Genomic DNA, 22,294 nt, shown 5'->3' on the forward strand with positions numbered 1-22,294 from the left:
ATATATATATATATATATATATATATATATATATATATATATATATATATATATATATATATATATATATATATATTTATATGTATATGTATATGTTATATTCAACCTATTAACTGCATTCCAGTAAAAATCTCAGCCATGTAGCTTAATCAAAGCTTTAATGGCATGTCAGCATTTATCATTTCGATTCTGAATGTTAAAAGAGATCGAAATGATAGGAAAATTAACGAATATAAACGAATAATGTCCGAAGAAGATGTCCTCTCCAGGTCACCGTACAAACGAGTCATTCGGGCTTAGAGCGATGTTTGCTGCCGCTTCAGTTCAGTGCTTTACATGACTGCCCCCTACTGATCATGTCTTTCCTATGTCATTGTATTTTCCGTGTTCCCTTGGAATACACCGGCGTCACGCGAGACCACTTTACTTCCCGCGCGCATTTTAAATGGCCAGATCTGTATGTAACGGCCCATCAGTCATGATGAAGTCCACGCACTGACACTTGATAAGGTCAATACTCTAAACTCTGTTCTGCAATCACTTCTATTTTACCATATTTGGTTGAGAGCTCTTTAACACGAATGCCCTGGATTGAAGGTCTGATCCCAACTTGAGTTAACGACATTTCGAAAAGGCATGCTAATTACAGGCTGTGAATATGCTAATGAGGTCAGCGGAAGACAGTTCAACCTAATGAACGCAGAAAGGAACAGACAGCAAACACGGCAAACGTCAACGTTTAAGGACAACATATGCTTATTTGTTGAGTGAAAAACATCCAAAAATGAACAAAAATTGTTCATTTAGGCCATGCGGCATAATTGACTAGACAGCATCCAGGAATGATCCATTTTATAAAACGCTATAAATAACGTCTGCATTCACTACCAAGAGACAAAAACGACAGACGGCATGTAATCTTGACGTTGCACTATAAACGTACCAATCAACAAGGACAAGTCAAGTCAACACTCAATTATCCGATTATCTAAATATGCGTTTCCTACATTTAGCCGCACAAACTCAATTACAGCCTTTTGTCTGCCTCCAGAAACCTCTCGCTAGATAAAATTATAGGCTACATGTCCCACGATGCCACTGAGATTCCACAGGAGACCGTTAAAAATGTTTCGCACGCAGCAGAATAACTGAGAGGCAGAGAGAATGACTAAAACAACTTGAATAAAAGCATGAGACTGAATAATCAACTGCCACCTGAAACCACTCAGTCAACCCAAATGATTCAATTACCCTTCACTGCCCACCGACAAACAGACAGAGAGAGAACGCAGTTGTATAGATCGAAAGATGAATGATGTTTTGATGGCAGAATCTGGTGACAGTGATTGACGTGCACACATTAAACAGGCCTGTGTTCTCTCCATCACAGTTTCATTCAGCGCTTTCTCTGGGTGTGTCTCAATCCACCCCCTAATTCAGAATGAGTGCACTGGAAGGCTAAGGAGTTAAATGAGATAGATTCTTTCACTTACTGGAATTGTTATATCACCAAAGGTGTATAAAGTAACAACATCCAAAGCCCAACATCCAAAACCATCCTATGTTGGTTGGCTGGTCTTAGCTGGTTTAAGATGGCTATTCACTGTTCAAAACCCCTCTAAAACCAGCCTGCTAAACCAGCTATGACCAGGTTGGAACACCAGCTAAAACCAGCCAAACAGCGTCTAAAAACAAGATGTTCGCCTTCTCCACCATGTTGGCGTCAAATTAAACTGTTTCCAACTTGCTTCTGTAAACATAAGCTCAACACAAGCCCCGCCTCCAATGTCTTCTGATTGGTTCACTGTTTTGGAACTGACATTGATGAGCAGTGCTGCATGTAAAAGTTCTTAAAAACGTGTCTGTCTAGCTTGAGTTTACATAAACCATGGAAAAAAAATCGCATCGGAATGGAAAACGCTTTCTTTGTGAACGGTTTGATTTTATTGGTTAGGTAAAAGTTCATAAGTGCAAAGTACAAGTTAATTTACAAAATGTACGCATAAATACTTTGGTTTTAAATACCATTTAAGGCGAGACACTGCTGGTTGGTTTAAATATGCAAATGAGGCATTATTTAATGAAATATGCACTAATTTGCATACATTTCTAGTACAAAAATCTAAACACTGGATGAAGTCAGTTTCAAAATTCTTGTTTAATTATTCTGACATATTAGAGTCAAAAGATTTTACAGAGGGGATTTTGAGCATCTCATTTCGTGAAAACATATTCTGAAAACAAAAACAAAAAAACAAACAGAACAGACAAGAAACACTGTTTTTTTTTTACCATATTTTGGGGAATAAAATGTATAAAATCAAGCAATTTATATACAAACAAATCCCTCTGTAAAAACCTTCAGGATATAGACAGGAATAAAAATGTAAAGTTTGGTGTGTGTAAGTGTTATTGAAGTGGGGATTTATGGCTCAGTGTAGACGAAAAAAATCATTTTGAGAAAGCCGCCTTTAAAAATATGCATTGTAATTGAAATCTATTGACACAAATAGATAAAGTGCTCTAAAAGAAACACTTAACAGTGCTTTTTGGATATTTTCTCTCCACTAGTCTGAAACAACACTTTATAAAAAAACAAAAAGCCCCAAAAAACATAGGTGCATGTTTTGCCTGCAGTGTCTCCCCTTAAAAGAAGATCTTATACTCACCTGCATTAAAAGGTGTAGTAAAACCTACAGTAAAAGTGTAATATTGTGAAATATTCCAAATGTAAAAGAAACGTTTTCTATATACAGTCAAACTAAAAATATTCAGACACCAGATGCAATTTTTGATATATATACTTTTTTACTAATGGGTACAGGAAACTATAATTAATTTACGTAAGTGAGGATAGCAAAATAAAGTAAACTGTGACATATTATATCCAAAAATCCTTCATAAAATGGACTACCAGTAAAACTGACAAAAAATTGGGATCAAAAATTATTCAGACACTTTTACCTGACCCTGTTTTGCTTAATTGTTAAGTGTAACCATTGCTTTTAATTGCTAATGCAACAATTTTACAACACAGACTGAAGAAAATTAATTGCTTTGCTTGGTAATTGTTCAACAATGTATTGATAATTATGTAAATATTGTCATATTACCACAATAGTCTGAATTTTTGGTTAATTGCAATCCATTACATAGGCCTACTTTTCAATCAAAGTTATCTGACACTATCAAAATGAATTTGTTCTGAGACGGTTTAACTAAAATATGAGTTTTTGTCATATTGTATTACCATTTTCTAAACTATAGTGATTAAACTGATGTGTGAGAGATGTTGAAGCCTTAAAGGTGAATAAATTTTGGTTTGACTGTATTTTATCCTTCAGAATTCATTCTAATATACTGATTTGGTTATTATTAATGTAGAAAAAAGTAAAAAACATTTATGTGAAATGGCAATCCTTTGTAAAATCTTAAATGTCTTTACTGTCGCAATTGGTCACTTTAATGCATCTTCGCTGAACAAAAGTATTAATTTCTTTAAAAAAAAAAAAGTCTAAAAAAGTTTTAAAAAGTCAATATGACACATAAAATGTACGCTTCAAAATGTCAATAACTGAATCTTGCAAGTTTCCAATAAAAGGCAACCACTAAAGAACACTTCGAACTCTTGTATATCACCCTTATACTCCACTCAGAATTTCGGAAAACACTGGCCTACTGAGATTTTTCATGTTTTAGTGCTTGACGGACAGCTTTAGAAATATTATATCTCATGGACATTGTCAGAGGTGAATCCAGAAGCAAACAAGCCATGTTCAACCATTCAATCAAACAAAGTGAGTGTCAAAAGTACCAACATCCAGCTCATAAAATATAAATAAAGGTAAAGTAAATAATAAAAGTATAGTTTAACTTACAAACAGATCACTTTTGTGTTTTCTATTTATATATTTGACCATAGATGCCATAGTTTTATAGAACAGTACAACACAATTTTCGCAACAGAATTTAAAACTAGAAATTTGGATTTAGCCATGGGAATGCTATCATACATTAGGAATTAAAAACTCTTTTTCAATAACCTTACAGAAGGAAAGGGTGAGAATGTACAACAACGTACCAAAGCTGGATGATAAAATGACATTGCAGCCGTGCAATAATTCACAGACTCTATGGGGGAACGCTACAGGGTTTGCTAATAAGTTTGACCTTTAAAGCGTTTCAGCTTATCAGGAGACTGTAGGCAAAGAAACCTGAGCAAACGTCACATTAGCATTCTAGTGCTGCATTGATGGCAGTAGTCGAACAGAGAAACGTGTACAGGACACAGTTTAATAGGGTCAAAGTTGCAGTAAGGACACAGCAGAGCTAAAAAATCTAACACAAAGGCAGATTTCCCCTTGTGGCAAACACTTATGTACGTGAAAATGCAAAAGGCATGCTGAAATAACACATTTTTTGCTGTCTAAGCAGAAAAGATGCTTGAAATCTGTGCAATTGTACAATGATGGCCACTTGATGTGTTTTCACGGTTCGAGGGCAAGTGACTTTGAGGCCTTCTGGAGAAGGTTTTACCCTGGGAAGCTGTTAAATCAACTCCCTCCCACTAGAGATGGAGGAGGAGAACAACGGAGGGAAAATCTTTAAGCCGTTTTTACGATTCTGTGAGGCGGCGTCAAGGGCGCCGTTGATCTACGGGGATCATTTTAACGTAATTCACGTTGTCAGCGGCATGTTGTAAACCTGCCCGTTTAATTGTACAGCCCTTTTGTTCCATCGTATCGTGTGTAGCCATGCATGTGATTGCTTTATCAGGGGCATTATGAAAAAAAGATGTTATTAAATTTCCGCACCCAAGTGAAAGATCATGACGAGTTACCAGTTCAACCATAAATGTAGGAGTACGGTCGAGTCTCAGCTTTAAAATACGACATTAATACTCGTGCATTCTGGGGACATCCGTAGAGCCCTTCTACAGCTGAAAAAGAGATGTACTGGCCGTTTGCCATGCTAAAGGGCGTCACGTGTGCGTCCCAAGAGAAGAGCCAGAAAGAGACAATAGAAACCCGAGAACCGCTAAGAAAAATGTCACTTGAAGAGACCACGGAACTGTAATTGGCCCCTTCTGGCACAAAGAAATGGCAGAAACCGAAATATTACCCAGAAAAAGTACCGAAACAACAGGTTTAATGGGTGAATGTCAAATTAAAATGTTATTTCTACAAATAAGATTCCCTAATTATTCCTATAGCAACACTCCTATAAACCTATCATGTGATTTTATGGTTTGGAAGAGGAAACCTGGGTCTCATTAGAAGTCAAAAACAAAACTCGAACCTAAAGGCCTGTACACACTAAGAAAGGTAACTTAGCATCCTAAGCAGCAGACAATATCTTCTCAAGCTTGTTATAGCGGGGTTGATTCTGATTGGGTGTCAATGTTTTTATTGTTCATCAGCTGGGGGGAAAAAAATGCCTTTATCGTTGTAGCTGCAGTGTGAACTCTGCTATTCTTTAATACTGAGAATGATTTTTATAACTATATTCATATCATTATCTTCGTATTTTATCTTTCTTGGTGTGAATGGGCCTTAAACATGACTGCAATAACGAAAAATATATAAAGAGTCATATATTAACAAACAGTTTCTTTATGTCATACAAAACCTACAACCATGAAGTACTACATTTCAAAAGTTTGGGTTTGGTCCAGTTTTTATGTTTATGAATTTATTTGTTTAAAAATACAGTAAAAATGGTTAAATTCTAATAATATTTCACAATATTAAATAACTATTTCCTGTTTAATTATATTTTAAAATGTAAGTATTACTTTGATGGTAAAGCGGAATTTTTGACATTACTTAGTCTTCAAAAGAGTTATTATAATAAACTGAAATTGGAGATTTTTTTTTTATTTACTAAACTGTAAAATTGTGAAATATTATTAGAATTTTAAAATATCTGTTTTGTACTATTATATTTTAAAATGTAAATCCTACAGCAGAGTTTTTAGCATTACTCCAGTCTTCTAAATAGTTATTATTATTAAAAAGCAAAAAAAAAAAAAATGCATTTTTTAATTAAAAATGGTAAAATTGTGAAATATTATAATATAGCGTAGCTGTTATATTTCATTATATCACTGTGATGGCAAAGCTGAATTTTTTAGCATCATTGCTCAAGTCTTCAAAGGAGTTATTACAATATTAAAAATATATATATATATATTTTACTAAAACTGTAAAATTCTGAAATATTATTAGAATTAAAAAAAAAAACTATCTTCTGTTTTAATATATTTTAAAATGTAATCATCACTATGATTGTAAGGCTGATTTTTCAGCATCATTACTCCAGTCTTCAAAAGAGTTATTATAATGAACTAAAATTGGAGAAAAAAATGCTTTTTTTAAACTAAAACTGTAAAATTGTGAAATATTATTAGAATTGAAAATAAATGTTTTCTGTTTTATTATATTTTAAAATGCAATTATTACTGATGGTAAAGCTGAATTTTTAGCATTATTACTCCAGGCCTCAAGAGTTATTATAATAAACTAAAAAAAGAAAACTGAAAAACTGTAAAATTGTGAAATATTAGAATTTAAAATGTATATAAATTAAAATGTATATATTACTGTGAGAATAAAGCTGAATTTTTAGCATCATTACTCTAGTCTTAAAAAAATATTATAATAAACTAAAATTGGATAAAATAAGAAAAAAAAGAAAAAATGTCACTTAATAAACATTAACTGAAACATAATTAAGCATAAAAGTCATTTCAGCTTGTTGCCACATTTTGAATTTTAATTGAGTTTAACTTTATTTAAAACAACTAAAACTGAAATAAAAATTAATTAAAAAATTATATAGTCATATTATATATGTGACCCTGGACCACAAAACCAGTCATAAGGTTAAATTTTTACAAAACTGAGATGTATGCATCATACGAAAGTTCAATAAATAAGCTTTCTATTAATATATGGTTTGTTAGGATAGGACAATATTTGGCCGAGATACATCTTTTAAAGATCTGGAATCTGAGGGTGCAAAAAAATCAAAATACTGAGAAAATCACCTTTAAAGTTCTCCAAATTAAGTTCTTAACAATGCATATTACTACTCAAAAATTACATTTTGATATATTTATAGTAGGAATTTTGCAAAAATCTTCATGGAACATGATCTTTACTCAATTTCCTAATGATTTTTGGCATAAAAGAAAATTTTTTGACCCATTCAATGTATTTTTGGCTATTACTACAAATATACCCCAGCGACTTAAGACTGGTTTTGTGGTCCAGGGTCACATATTATCATCATCATTATTATAATATATATATATATATATATATATATATAGTCAGTTAAAATGAAAATGGAAAAAATAATGAAAACTTATATAATAGCATCCTAATGATTCTAAAATAACACTAGACGTGTCACATGATCCTTCAGAAATAATTTTATGGGCTTATTATCAATGTTGCAGTTGAATATTTGGTCACACTTTATATTAGGTGGCCTTAACTATTATGTACTTACATTAAAAAATAAGTACAATGTACTTAATGTGATTATATTGCATTGCAAAACACTTTTGCTTCTATTAAGGTGGGATATGGGTAAGGTTAGGGACAGGTTTGGTGGTATGGGTAGGTTAATGGTGGGTTAGGGTGTGAGGGTTGGTTCAACAGTGGTAGTTACAGAAATTAATTACAAATGTAATTACATATAGGTTTTTAAAAATATATAAATGCCATGTAAAAACATGCATGTACAAAATAAGTACATTGTACCAAATGATTAATTTAAATGTAAGTGCATAGTAGTTAAGGCCACCTAATGTAAAGTGGGACCGACTATTTTTTTAGAGAAACATGCTTTTTTAGGATTGTTTGGTGAATAAAAGTTCAACAGGAACAGCATCTGTTTTAAAAAGCAATTTTTAGTAACATTATAAATGTCATTCCTGTCACGTTTGATGAATCGAATGCACCCTTGCTGAAAAAGTAATTGTTTCTTCCTTTGATATAAACAATGCAGCATAATTACAGAGTTCTTGGATATGTGTGGAATGTGCAGCACAGCTAAGGGAGTAACTTACAGGGCAAGTTATTATAGGGAATGATAACCAGTGCAAAACGCAACAGGATGCCATAGTAAAAGTGCTCAGTTTGCCCGAGCGTTCACCCGTCCGCAGGCTTCTCCACACCTCTGTCAGGATTGCTTTTCCCAATTGTGAGGCCGTCCATTATCACCACACTCACTAGAGGAGATGCACTCCTCGCTCTCCCGGGCTTCTTGTCGAAGCTGCAATTTGTTCGTCATATCTTGCGCCTCGACTCGGTGTGATGGTGGCGGCCGTCGTGACCGACATCTCCCGTGGACCCAACCGAGAGCTGCTCATCTTGGCTCACCCCCGCATGTCAGCAGTGAAAATACAACTCCCTGCCTCTGTCTGCCTCTCTCACCGGAGATTAGAGTGACTCACGGCGCAGCTAACCCGGTCTGCATCAGCAGCAGGAGCAGCGCGGCCTACGAGAGTTATTAAAAGGAAGCTGCCTGCGCTGCTTTCCAAGTTCCAACATCATCTCTCTCTCTCACCGTGTGCTGCACAAACGTATATTTGTTCCTGCTTTTTTTAAGTTCCTAAATTCTCTTCCTCTCTCTCTGGCAGGCGGCAATGTATTTTCCAGACTCAGCCATAAATATAGGGCATGCGCTGCAAGCAGTCTCTGAGGACCACATCAGCAAGTGATGGACGGGCTACAGCGTTCGCCTGCGTGAGTGTGTGCGTCGCTGCGCAACCCAACACCGCCGGACAACCACAATTTATGTACTCCAGCGCCAGCTCCTGCTTATATATTTATATACTTAATGGCCTTTCAAGTCTAATTTGAGTACATTCGGTAATTTGCACGTTGTAACATGGCGAAAGGCGTTATTTGTTAAATGGAGAAAGCATTACGACGGCATTAGCTTTCAACACGCGGCCGTGGCGAATTTCAGATCGCTAACTTACGGCGCTCTTAATGCAATGCCAGGCCCTCGGAGTTATTATAAGAAACTCGATGTCTTGTATTACTCCATTCTGCCTCTAATTTCATATCAGTTACACTTGGGGAAGAACTCAATTCACATAAAAATCACATTTGTTTTGTTTTTCGTTATTTCGTGCTTATGATGAAACTGATGAACCGAGTAAGAACTTATAGGCCTACGCAATTTGCCCTTTTCGCAGACGCATTTTACACATGACTGATTTAATATTTTTTGAAGTTCTTTTTTATTTTTTTTGCAGCTTGACTTTAACATCTAGCTATGCTAAGAGGTCCTATTCTAGTTAAATATAGGCCTACTTGCTAATGTGACTGAATTAGCTTGGCTGCATTTGCTTCAAGTAGATCAAAAATAGTATTTGTGAGATGGATACACCAAGAGAAGAGTTTAAAAGTCAACCGAATTGCTCAAAATGCCTGTTAGGGCAACACATCTGAAATGATTTTGTGATATAGGCTTACTGTACATATGGAGGTGTTTTTAGTCAATCAAGTGATGCTAAAAATATCAGCTGTTGCCACAGTTACCCTTGCAGACTTAACATCTGAGCAATCTTAAATAGCAGTAAAGTTTTATATAATGATAAGGTGTTAGTAATTCAAAAATAAATGATTTATATATTATGTAACCATGTGATGAGTGGTAATGGCTGCTCTCTGACTTCTGATTTAAAAGTAAAAAATTAAAAGTATTTCATTAGATTTTTTTTTTTTTTTTTTTTTTAAATCAACAAAACATGGTTTACATTAAATGTGGTAAAGGCTATTTATTTATTTCAATCAGTCATGTGATTTATATCTCATTTGATGATTTTCTTTTTTTTTTGGGAAACAATGAATCGCAAACAAACAAACAAAAAAATTGTATATTAAATAACCATATGGTAAAGAGTATTTTTTGACAATCCTGTGATTTACATATTTTACAAAATCAACATTTATCTCGTATGACTCTTTTCTTTTTGCAACTTAATGGACACAAAGCAAATGATTCAACAAAAATAGCTGACATTAATTAGCCATGTGATAACTGCCTTTTTTTATATTTCACGAATCAAAATTACTTAATCTTATTTGATTAATTTGATAATTTTAACTTTTGGCAACCGAATGCATGCAAATCAGATTTTTTTCTCAGAATTGCAAGATTAAAACTCGCAAATCTGACTTTTTTATTTTGCAATTCTGACTTTTTTCTCGCAATTGCAAGTTTATATCTTGCAATTCTGACTTTTTTTCTCAGATTTGTGGGACATAAACTCACAATCGCGAGTTATAGAGTCCAGTTTTGAGGCTAAAAAATCTGATATGTTCTCAGATTTGCAAGATTATATATCACAATTCTGACTTAGCTCACAGTTGTGTGTTATAAAGTCAAAATAGCAAATTATAAAACTCGCAATTCTGAGAAATAAAGTGATAAAGTCTAAAAATGACCTTTTTAACATTTTTTTTTAAACATGGCGGAAACGGGCCTCCATAATTTTCCAACAAACCTGTCATTTAAATATTTTACCAATCAAAATTGCTTTATCTTATTTATCTCGACTTAAAGGAACCAAACCAAAATATTTAAATGTTGTTCATATATTATATATCCATGTGGTAAAAGCTACTTTTGGACAATCCTGTAATTAGAATATTTCAAAAATCTATATTAAATCTCAATCAGATTTTTTCTATTGAAGTCAAAGCTATTTGTTTTTTGTCATTTTCACATGCAATTAACACAAAGCAGTATTGCCCAGCACCACTGATGACTATGTGAACATATCTACAACATTACAGTGTGGATTCCCCTCATTTCTACCCTCCTAGCATGTGGTGTGATAGCGCCCAGTCCGGTTTGTTAAGCTTTATAGTCCATCAGGACAGTGTTGCCTGCAGGTTTCTGTGCGCAGTGTGTACTACAGCTCCCGTTGTAATTACCTCAGGCTGTAATCCATTAAAGCACAGCCGATTATCAAGGGAAAGTGTTTGGAGCTCAGACCTAAAACCTGCCCATCTGAGTGGCCATCATGCTCGCTTTGTGTAGCGGCCATGTTTCAAAACACTGGCTTCAGGCAACAAGTGCTGCTATTTCACTTTCCCTCTCTCTCTCTCTTTTCATCAGCCCCCCAGGCGGACCATCAAACCATCTGCTTCCCATCTCACGAACACGGCCGTGGCTCCATCACAGCTTCCCGTCATCCACAGGGCTCCGCGAATCCTCTTGCGATCGTTTGCACCCCGTCATGCCCCCGTGTGAGGTGATGCTTGAAGACGACAGGCGGGGAACAACTGAAAGCTGTTCCTGATAAAATTATCACCCTCTAAATTTATCCCAAAGACAAATATTTAACTTAAAACAGAAATAGTCCCACACTCATTTAACCCCGTATAGGACTGAGTGCAGAATTATGAAAAATTGTTTTGTTAAATTAATTTAAGGCTCAACAATTACAGATGGTCCGATGGCCTGTATAGTGTGGGAGTGTTTTGAGTCAGTTAATAACAGTGTTTCTTCCCCTGTTACTACGTTTCTGGGTCTGGGAACATTTCAGTTGCATTGCTGTCTATGCAGGGTCAGAAGGCTCTTGGATTTCAACAAAAATATCTTCATTTGTGTTCTGAAGATGAACGAAAATCTTACAGGTTTGGAACAATACAAGGGTGAGTAATTAATGACAGATTTTTTATTTTTGAGAGAACTATCCATTTAATGCAGAACATTTCATCAATCTGACAATAAAACTCCAAAGCAACCACACTGTAAAAAACAATTTGTTGACTCAACTTAAAATAATTTGTTACCCGGCTGCCTTAAAATGTTAAGTTCGAAAAAAGTTAGTCAACTTGAAATGATAAGTTGTACTAAGTGACAACTTAAATTTTTAAGTTATATCAACTCAAATATCTAAGGCATCTGAGTAACAAACCCAGCTTTTAAAGTTTAACAAGATACATTTTTTGTTTAGTCAACTCAAATATCCAAGTTGTCGCTTAGTACAGCTAGTAACATTTCAAGTTTACTAAACTTACTTGAGTTGACTGAACTTAAAAGTTTAAGGCAGCTGGGTAAACCCAGCTTTTAAGTTTAAGTTCAGTCAACTCAATTAAGTTTAGTCAACTTGAAATGTTACTAGCTGTACTAAGCGACAACTTGGATATTTGAGTTGACTAAACAAAAAAATTAGTTTGTTAAACTTAAAAGCTGGGTTTGTTACCCAGCTGCCTTAAACTTTTAACAAACTAAATTTTTAGTTTAGTCAACTCAAATATCTAAGCTGTTGCTTAGTACAGCTAGTAACATTTCAAGTTTACTAAACTTACTTGAGTTGACTGAACTTAAAAGTTTAAGGCAGCTGGGTAACGAACTCAGCCTTTAAGTTTAAACTAAATTTTTTGTTTAGTCAACTCAAATATCCAAGTTGTCGCTTAGTACACTTAGTAACGTTTCAAGTTGACTAAACTTATTTGAGTTGACTGAACTTAAAATGCAGCTGGGTAACTCATTATTTTAAGCTGACTCAAAGTGTTTTTTTTTTTTACAGTGCAGTAGGAAATAAAATTTGTGTGTTCCCCCCAAAACAGATTTTGAATAGCATTTTTCACCTCTATCAGGTACACAAAAGAACGCCATATTGTCTCGTTTCTGTTCACATCAAATCAACACTACAGTACCCTAGAGTCTATTACAGATCACTCAAGCATCTCTCCACTCCTTTTCGATCAAGTCTACGCTTCTGAGAACTGATGTTCTGACATCCTAATCGTTTTCTGATGGTCTGTTTGGTCTGTGTGAGGGTTCTTCAAATCCGCTGTCTAAAAGACACGCCGTTATACTGAAGGACAAAAAGATTGACAGCACGTCGGCTGAGGTAAATCAGACCTGCTTCAACCTCTCCCGAGATTGCCGTGAAAAGAAAAAATCCGACGACACGCTCTCAAAAGACCCGCTGACATCATCATCAAGTACTCAGGTCTAGGATTTCATTTCTTTTTTTTCCATTCTCCTGGTTTCTTTTGGTCCCTTGTCCACAAACACTCAAATACATCCTGTTCTGGTAATCAGACTCCTTTGAATGGGGCTTAACTCTTGTGGCCTTTCTAAAAGGCTTTACACACATGTAGACACAAGACGAACACACACATACATAGACACAGCCAAAGGGATCGTTCACCTAAAAATGCTGCTCAAAAAACACACATTTAGGTTTTTACTAGAACAGTGAGGAACATAGAAAAATTGGTAAAAATGTGTTTTCGGTCTTATTTATCCAACTACAGTATATGCACACCATATATGAATATACACTGTATTGTCAAAAATATTGGAACACCCCCTTCTAATGAACAGGTTTGACTACTTCAACAATTTCTATGAACACAAATCCTAATGTTTAATCATATAATTATGTTCTAGGAAATTGTGTGCTTTTAATTTTATAGCAACAGTTTGGACATGACCCCTTTCTATTTTAACATGACAATGCATCTGTGTATAAGACAAGGTTCAAAATGAAATTACTGATTCAGTCAGTGTGGAAGAACGTGACTGGTCTGCATCTTCTGGTGTGACTTTAAATGCAGACCTTGAGCCAAAAACTCTTCACCAAACACCAATGGCTTGTACATATAGGTGCAGTCCTTTTAGACACTTCCAAAACTGTTGCAACAGAGATGGAAACACATTTTTTGAATACATGAAACATGTTTCCATCTTTGTTGCCAGTTTTGGAAGTGCCCTTTTCTGATCTAAAGAAAGGGGTGTCCCAATATTTTTGCCCATGTCAAGTTCTTCCACACTGACTGAATTAATAATTTCTTTTTGAACCTCATGTTATAATAGAAAAGGGATATTTCCAAACTGTTGCTATAAAATTAGAAGCACACAATACCCTAGAATATCATTAAATGGTTAAACAATAATATTCATACTCATGGAAATGACTAAAGAAGCCAAACCTGTTCATTAGAAAGGGGTGTCCCAATACTTTTGGCAATATCGTGTATGTGTGTATATACATGTCACAGAAGTGTATAACGTCACAAAATTCAGAAATTTATACAAAAGACAGCTTCAAATTATCTAAAAAAAATAAAACGTTTAATAGACACATTTATAATTGCTTTTGCTGTCATCTAGCACTAATTTAGCACTACGGAAGGTGACAGATTATTAATATTTCAACCCTTTTTTCCCTTGTACTGTACCTATAAGAGAACACAATGCATCCTCTCTGAACAATGAATCTTGCGAGTTCCTGTCACAGCAATAATGAATCAGGTGTGCTGTGAACAATCTCTCTTTCTCTTCCAGTCGTTGCTGGAGCGAGTGCACGTGTTCGGTGGGAGTTTGTTGTCGGTATGCATGCGTGTGTTTTGTCCCCCTGTTTTGCTGTGGGAATATACGGTCAGGGTAATTACCGCTATCAGAGCTGGTGCTACTGTCCTCACTCCTCAAACCCTCTGGGACTGATTATGGTCCCACTCTGAGCTGCACTACTGCTGCCTGAACGACCCCTTTGCTGCCCTTCAATAAGTGATTCATCAAAGTGAGACAAGCCCACACGGAAAGATGGACCGAGAGAGAGACCTGCGATCTGCCAGAGATCAGAGGAGAGTGACGCGTGTGACACGGACTGAAACAAACTCACTTGAGACTGGCACTATAATGTAACTTGAAAGATATTCCTTAAAATACAGTTTTTTGACTTAACAATTGAATTGCGTAAAGTGGTGCACACAAAATTTAGTTTTTTTTTTAACATCAAATTACTACATAGACACAAAAAACGTGTGTAGTGGGAAAGCCTACTGGAATTAAGGAAATCATAAAAAAAAATAAAAATTTGACAAACTTAAACAGTTTGATAACCGTTTTTTAATTTATGTAACATGCACATTTTGGAAATTATAATTTTTTCTCGCATCAAATTACCACATAAACTTAACCCAAACACCCTGTGTAGTGGACAAGCCTAACTGAATTAAGCAAATCATAATAATATTAAATGTGTCAAACTTGACAAGCTTACACAATTTAATAACCTTTTTTACGTTATGTAACGTGCACGCGTTGGAAATAAGTTTTTTTTGTTGTTGTTACTGTTGTTGTTTTTTTTTACATCAAATTATCACATAACTTAACTAAAACATCCTGAGTAGTGGACAAGCCTAACAAATCATAATAATATTCAATTTGTCAAACCTGGAAAACTTAAATAGTTTGATAACCGTTTTTAAAATTTATGTAACATGCACACGTTGGAAATTATAATTTTTTCTCACATCAAATTACCACATAAACTTACCCCAAACACCCTGTGTAGTGGACAAGCCTACTGGAATTAAGGAAATCATATTAAAATAATGTCAAATTTGACAAACTTTAATAGTTTGATAACCGTTTTTTAATTTTTGTAACATGCACATTTTTAGAAATTATTATTTTTTTTTCTCACATTAAATGACCACATAAACTTAACACCAACACCCTGTGTAGTGGACAAGCCTAAGTGAATGAAACAAATCCCAAAAAAAAAAAAAAATAAATGTGTCAAACTTGACGAACAGTAGTTAGATGACCATTTTTAATTTGCATGCACATTTTTGTCAAATTTGACAAACTTAAATAGTTTGAAAACTGTTCATTTTTGTAACATGCACATGTTGGAAATTATTGTTTTTCTCATCAAATCACCACATACCATCAATGTGTTAAACTTGACAAACTTAAAACTTTTGATAACATTTTTAACTGTAATGTAATGTAATGTAATGTGCACATGTTGGAAATGTAACTTTTTTTAAGGATTTTTAGGATTGTGAATTGGTTAAGTTTGGTTGGTAACATGCATCATGATTCTGTCCTCAACCTAAGTATAAGCACCACTCTTCAAAACATCTGGTAGCCCAAAATCTCAAAAACCATTACAGAAGCTCTTTTAAACCCACATTACTTTAAAGGTAATAGTAAACACTTCCATTTACTCAAAAACACAACTTCAACATTTATTCTTCTAATGTAGTCCCATGCAAAGCATGCTGAGCATGCAAACCCACTGTCCAGTTTCAGTGAATACAAGAAAAAGGACTCCAAAACAAATGGATTAACATTTACATAAACTGGATTAAACACAATTAAATTAAGTTGCAACAAAATGTTCAAGAATTGAGCCTCATAAGCTATCAAGTAAATTAAAGAAAAATAAATTTTTTTGAGTGCACTTTTGTCCCACATTAAAGCCAAATAAAAAACATGTAAAATAATTGGAAATGCAAATGTTTCAGTTATAGTTTCAGTGTGTTTTTTGGTTAGTCTACTGGAATTTCAATTGCAATCGCTTTATGTAAAAACTAAAAGAGCAGATAGCTAAGTAAATGTGAAGTGTGAATTTATGTCAGGCAAAAGTGCACTGACCGCACACTGCCAAAAACACTGAGTGAAAGCTCCATGAATGTCTGACTCATACTGCTGAGTGTGCGTGTGTGTGCATTTCTATCAGTGTGCCTGGGCTTCCCTCACCTTCAAAACTAATCAAATCTGAACACACACACGCACTCAGAAATACCCAGTCACTGTCTAACATATCTGATGCAATGAAACAACTTCCAGTCTGCTTTCAAGCCCAATTTCCATCATTAAATCTCTCTTTTCCAAACATTATCTCTTTCGACGTGTGTGGTTTGTATTTCTAGCAGTAATATTCAGCTCCAAACCCAATTAGAGCTTGTAAAAACTCACAAAACCAGATCACACGAGTTTACTTGAACATATAGCTTCTAAAGCAAATTCTATGACTGCGGGCAATCCCAAACCCAACCTCTAAAAGAAAACAGTTTGTATTTACTGCATAAATCATTTTACCTTTGAGGACGTCCCTTAAGGGAGTTTTCTGTCAAGTTTAGCTAACTTCTGGGGACAGTTGTGTCCCTAAGGTACAGCTAACTAAACCCACATAAACAGAGTCGCTCTGATCTCAGAGTCGCAAACACCTCCACAAATGCATTGAACGCACACCCTCCATACGTGAAGAACATACAAGTGTTCACTAAGACTAAGACAAACACACACACACACACACACACACACACACACACACACACACACACACACACACACACACAGAAAAAGCTCTAGGCAGCTGTGCAGTCTGAACACGCTCCACTTCCATTACGAGCAGAACAGCCACAGTTTACCAATCCCCTCGGCTATAACAAACACAAATGCACAGCACAATGGAGTACGAACTTACACACATGCACAAAACACAAACATATGATAAACAACTGAGCGCAGAGCAACATAAACCACTAAGTAAGTGCAAACAGACAGAATACACAATGAACGTATGCATATGGATACACACACACACGATACTATACACTAAACAACTACCACCCATGACTTTTGCTAAATTTAACTACATTTATGGATATTCCAAGGCGCAATGTGTAACTGAGTCCCCAAATTTCAAAATCCGGTGCCCCCGAAATGACGGAAAAACAAACCGACCAAACCGCCAGCCTCTAAGAGCTATTTATCAAAAGAAGAAAGCTTTCCACTCACAACATGGATTTTGAAAAGAAATCAACAAGTGTAAACAAAAGAAAACACAATAATCATTTCTAAACAGACAGTTTTAACATTCTGACTCTAAATTGTAGACAGGCCGCACATTACAATGACAAAACTCAATCTCTTCCAATAAAATCAACTTTTATACATTTGACAGGCACTTTTATCTGAAGTAATTGCATTGTTTTTAATGTTTACATCTTATCAGTTTATGCATTCAATGAAAATGCAAAGCCTACTAGCAGGGTTGCCAGGTTTTCACAATAAAACCCACCCAATTGCTTCTCAAAACTAGCCCAAAAGTAGCCCAATCATATTTCGAGGGGGGTCCCCGGTAAAAAAATATACCCGCATTCCAGGGGGTAAAATACACATTTTGTGGTGGGGTTTCTCTGGTAAGATTAGCATTCCAGGGGCTAAATATTCCGTTATTGGGGTCGCTTCAACTCGTGGACATGAAAATCAACCTGTGGCAACAGTATAAAAGTAGCCCAACTCCGTGGAAAAAACACAGATTTGGCAACACTGCCTACTAGATTGTTTTAAGGCAAGACACTGCAGGTGAATAGGATAAAAAGAAATAACTACTAGTTATCACCTTACTTACCCAGTTGATTGATTGCATTGATAATTGCAAACATTTTTTGTATTACAAGTTTTCTAAAATGTTAGATCTAAATATGCAAATGAGGCATTATTTAATGAAATATGCGCCAATTTGCATATATTTCTAGTACAAAATCAGAAACACTGATTGAAGTCAGTTTCAAAATTCTTGTTTCAATTTTTTGACATTGGAGTCACATTTTACAGAGGGAATTTTGGGTATCTTGTCACTCCATAATACAGAATAAACTTAGAACAGACAGAAAACACTATATTTTTAAACATTTTTCGGGGAATAAAATGTTGCATAAAATCAAGCAAATTATACATGAACAAATCCCTCTGTAAAAACCTTCAGGATATAGACTGGAATAAAAAGTTTGGTGTGTGTAAGTGTTACTGAAGTGGAGATTTATAGCTCAGTGTAGGAGAAAACTCATTTTAAGAAAACAGCCTTTAAATATATGGATTGTAATTGAAACCCATTGACAAAAACAGATAAAGTGTTATAAAAGAAACACTTAACAGTGTCTTTTGGATGTTTTCTTTCCACTAGTCTGAAAAAAAAAAAACACTTTATGAAAAACCAAAAAGGCCAAAATCTCAGACTTGACAGGTGCATGAAAAACCTACATACACTCTTAAAAATAATGGTGCTTCACGATGCCATTGAAGAACCCTTTGTGTCTAAATGGTTCCATAATGAACCTTTAACATCTGAGGAACCTTTCTGTTTCACAAAAGGTTCTTTGTGGCAAAAGAAGGTTCTTCAGGTTAAAAAAAAAAAAAAGTAAGAAAGAGAAGGTTTTTTTTAAAGAACCATTGACTGAATGGTTCTTTGTGGAACCAAAAACGGTTCTTCTAAGGCATCGCTGTGAAGAACCTTTTAAAGCACCTTTATTATTAAGAGTGTACTGTATGACTATTAAAAACTAATTTATCATATGTGAGGAACTTAAATTTTTCAATGCTATTTTGCTGCCTTCTTACAATATGGGCCTCAGCACATTTAACTACATCATAATGATTAACCATCATATACATAACTATGTTGATCATTCAGCAAAATGGCATCACCACAGTACGGGAAAAGCAATAAAACTACATCATCGAAGACCCGATCAATTATGAATCATGAACACTAACCACCAGAGCAACAATAAACCACTATCGCAAAAGCACAAACACACAGGCAGGTGTTTGTCTTAGAAAGGTTGCACGCCGATCAATGCGCTTTTGATTTGTGCTCATCCACACTGGGACGACAGTGACGTAAGTGGCAACTTTAGCGAGTTTACGGGTAAATTACCTCTGAAAACGACATCTTGTCAAACCGAGCTCTAACAAGCTATCGACCCACCACTGCCGCGTCCTAAACGAGCTGCTCCTCTGCTTCCGGTAACATCAAGCCACTGAAAAACAGAATTTATCTCTACTGATGTAATGAATCAGAGCCTAAGAAAAACACATCAGGGACAAACACTGGAGGAGGATGGGAGATATCAACGAGCGGAGAGACAAATGTGTGCGAGTGGACGTGGGTGGGTGGTCCATTTCAAGTTTCTAATCACTTCAGAATTCGTTTTTCTAAGCAGTAAGCGAATTTAACGCATTTTGTAGCATCAGGTTTTAAGTCCGTGAACAGACATGAAATTTCTTCTTTACATAAAAAAAACAGAAGCACTTTATGGATTTCTGATCACTTGACTTACTGAGAAAATATGTTTTTATTCACACTTGCAATTCCGGGGATTGAGGAAACTACTCTATCCACATTATATAAGGAAAAAAGGTGAGTAAAAACAAACTGCAACAAACAGCAAACTGTATGTACAGCCTATGATACTACAAAAAAAAAAAAAAAAAAACAACTACCTAATCCAGACCAGAATGCACAAATTTGAACTGGATTTCCAAGAACATACTAATACACTTTAGATTAAGTTTGGTAACATGCCTTGTTTTACTGTTCAGAATACAAAATGTGTGAAAATTCAAAATACACAGAAGGATAATAATGGAATGACAGTTTTAAAAAGTGATTTCCACTATTACTTGCAACAGGATCTATGGAAGCCCGTTTTCACTACTAAATAAAAAAGGTAATTGCAACTTTTTATTTATTTTAACAATTCTGACTTTTTTCTCAGAATTGTGAGATACAAACTTACAACTGTGAGTTAGAAAGTCAGAATTGTGAGATTAAAACTCATATTTGTGAGGAAAGTCAGAATTGTGAGATATAAACTTGTAAATCTAAGAAAAAAAGTCAAAATTGCGTGATAGTCGCAATTCAGAGAAATAAAGTCGCAATTTTGAGAAATAGTAATAACTGCGAGACAAACTTGTGATTCTGAGAAATAAAGTCTCAATTTTGAGAAATAAAGTCAGAATTGTGAGATATAAACTTGTGATTATGAGAAATGAAGTCAAAATCCTGTGATATAGTTGCAATTCTGAGAAATAAAGTCAGAATTGCGAGATACAAACTCACATTTGTGAGGAAAAAAGTCAGAACTGTGAGATATAAACTAGCAATTCCGAGAAATTAAGTCAAAATCGCGTGATTTAGTCGCAATTCTGAGAAATAAAGTTGCTATTGAGAAATAAAGTCAGAATTGCGAGATACAAACTCACATTTGTGAGGAAAAAAGTCAGAATTGTGAGATATAAACTTGCAATTCTGAGAAATGAAGTCAAAAATGCGTGATATAGTCACAACTCTGAGAAATAGTCATAATTTTGAGAAATAAAGTCAGAATTGCAAGAAACAAACCCACATTTGTGAGGAAAAAAGTCAGAATTGTGAGATAAAAACTTGCAATTCTGAGAAAAGAAATCAAAATTGCATGATATGGTCGCAATTGCGAGAAATAAAATCACAATTCTGAGAAATAAATTAGAATCACAAGATACAACCTCTCATTTGTGAGGAAAGAAGTCAGAATTGTGAGAAAAACTTGCAATTGTGAGAAATTAAGTCAAAATCGCATGATATAGTCGCAATTCTGAGAAATAAAGTCGCAATTTTGAGCAATAGTCAGAATTGCGAGATACAAACTCAGATATGTGAGGAAAAAAGTCAGAATTGTGAGATATAAACTTGTAAATCTAAGAAAAAAAAGTCAAAATTGCGTGATAGTCACAATTCTGAGAAATAAAGTCGCAATTTTGAGAAATAGTAATAATTGCGAGACATAAATTTGATTCTGAGAAATAAAGTCTCAATTTTGAGAAATAAAGTCAGAATTGCGAGATATTAACTCACATTTGTAAGGAAAAAAGTCAGAATTGTGAGATATAATCTAGCAATTCTGAGAAATAAACTCAGAATTGCGAAATACAAACACATTTTTGAGGAAAAAAGTCAATTGTGAGATATAAACTAGCAATTCTGAGAAATCAAGTTGGAATTTTGAGAAAAAGTCAGAATTGCAAGAAACAAACTCACATTTATGAGGAAAAAAGTCAGAATTGTGAGATAAAAACTTGCAATTCTGAGAAAAGAAATCAAAATTGCATGATATGGTCGCAATTACGAGAAATAAAATCACAATTCTGAGAAATAAATTAGAATCACAAGATACAACCTCTCATTTGTGAGGAAAGAAGTCAGAATTGTGAGAAAAACTTGCAATTGTGAGAAATTAAGTCAAAATCGCATGATATAGTCGCAACTCTGAGAAATAAAGTCGCAATTGAGCAATAGTCAGAATTGCGAGATACAAACTCACATTTATGAGGAAAAAAGTCCAAATTGCGTGATAGTCACAATTCTGAGAAATAAAGTCGCAATTTTGAGAAATAGTAATAATTGCGAGACATAAACTTGATTCTGAGAAATAAAGTCTCAATTTTGAGAAATAAAGTCAGAATTGCGAGATATTAACTCACATTTGTAAGGAAAAAAGTCAGAATTGTGAGATATAATCTAGCAATTCTGAGAAATAAACTCAGAATTGCGAAATACAAACACATTTTTGAGGAAAAAAGTCAATTGTGAGATATAAACTAGCAATTCTGAGAAATCAAGTTGGAATTTTGAGAAAAAGTCAGAATTGCAAGAAACAAACTCATATGTGAGGAAAAAAGT

This window comes from Garra rufa, chromosome 14 (genome assembly GCF_049309525.1).
Source record: "Garra rufa chromosome 14, GarRuf1.0, whole genome shotgun sequence".
In the NCBI taxonomy this organism is placed as follows: Eukaryota; Metazoa; Chordata; class Actinopteri; order Cypriniformes; family Cyprinidae; genus Garra; species Garra rufa.